Below are 1084 nucleotides of genomic sequence, written 5' to 3'. Positions count from 1 at the left end.
TTAATATTTTTGTTTTAGTATTTCATTTTGATTTCATTGGTTCACAAATGTCCAGCTGCTACTTCTTCACGAAAATAAAGCAAAAGTATTAGAAAATTCATTTCATTCTCATGTTTCAATTAATGGTTTCTCATAACATCCAGTTAAAACCATATTCTGACCAAAGTGTAAAATGCTTAATTTAGATAAATTATGTTTGTCACTAAAACGGTTAGTCGTTCGTATTTATTTTAGTATTGACTACAAAAAAATGTATCTAGTCTCACTGAAAACTGATTATATGCTAAAGTCTAAATTACTTTATTTATTCTAAATTACTTCATTTACCCTAAATTAGTTGACGTAATGAAATTTTGACAATTCAGTGAACAAGTGGAATACTTCAGTATTGCAATAATGCAAATTTTATGTACCAGACCGCTACATTCTTAAGTGAAAATCATACGTACTTACATTTTGAGCGTCCCTTTGTTAAACAGAAAATTAAAATAAATTAATTAACCATTCTATGTTTATATGATATTCATAAAATTTCACCGTAAATCACATAGTTTCGTTCGATTTTATTGTGTTATTTGTAATTGAGCCATAAACAATCTTTGTTAGTGTGGTGTGAACGAATCATAATGTTTTAACATTGATTAGTCAAAAACAGCTGGTTAAACGCATCTCCTAAAAAAAATATAATTCAATTTCATATTTTGTTTGAAATTTGTGTGTTTGTAAATTTAATTTAGTTTTTTTTTAACTACATACATCAATTCACAATAAACATATTTATTATTTAGTATAATGCAACAAATTATTTTTCTAATTTATTACTCGCCACTCGCTCTGAATATATAACTAATTCATATATTTTCTTATATATCCCTAATTTTTAAGTGTGTAATGCCATGCTAAAGCTAACAATAAATATTTGTGTGTATTTTATAAGTTTACTGTACTCGCTGACTTTTTATTTTTCGTTTTAATTTAATTGTTTAAATAGTATTTTTTTAATATGTATGTTTTCGCAATTACATTTTTTGGAGAACAGTTTTTGATTCACTCTATTATTTTGTTTTACCTTTTTAAATTTTTT

This window comes from Bactrocera latifrons, unplaced genomic scaffold (assembly GCF_001853355.1).
Source record: "Bactrocera latifrons isolate USDA-ARS-PBARC rearing strain unplaced genomic scaffold, ASM185335v1 scaffold_197, whole genome shotgun sequence".
Taxonomy (NCBI): Eukaryota; Metazoa; Arthropoda; class Insecta; order Diptera; family Tephritidae; genus Bactrocera; species Bactrocera latifrons.
The sequence above is the reverse complement of the archived record's forward strand: the minus strand, read 5'-3'. Positions refer to the sequence as shown.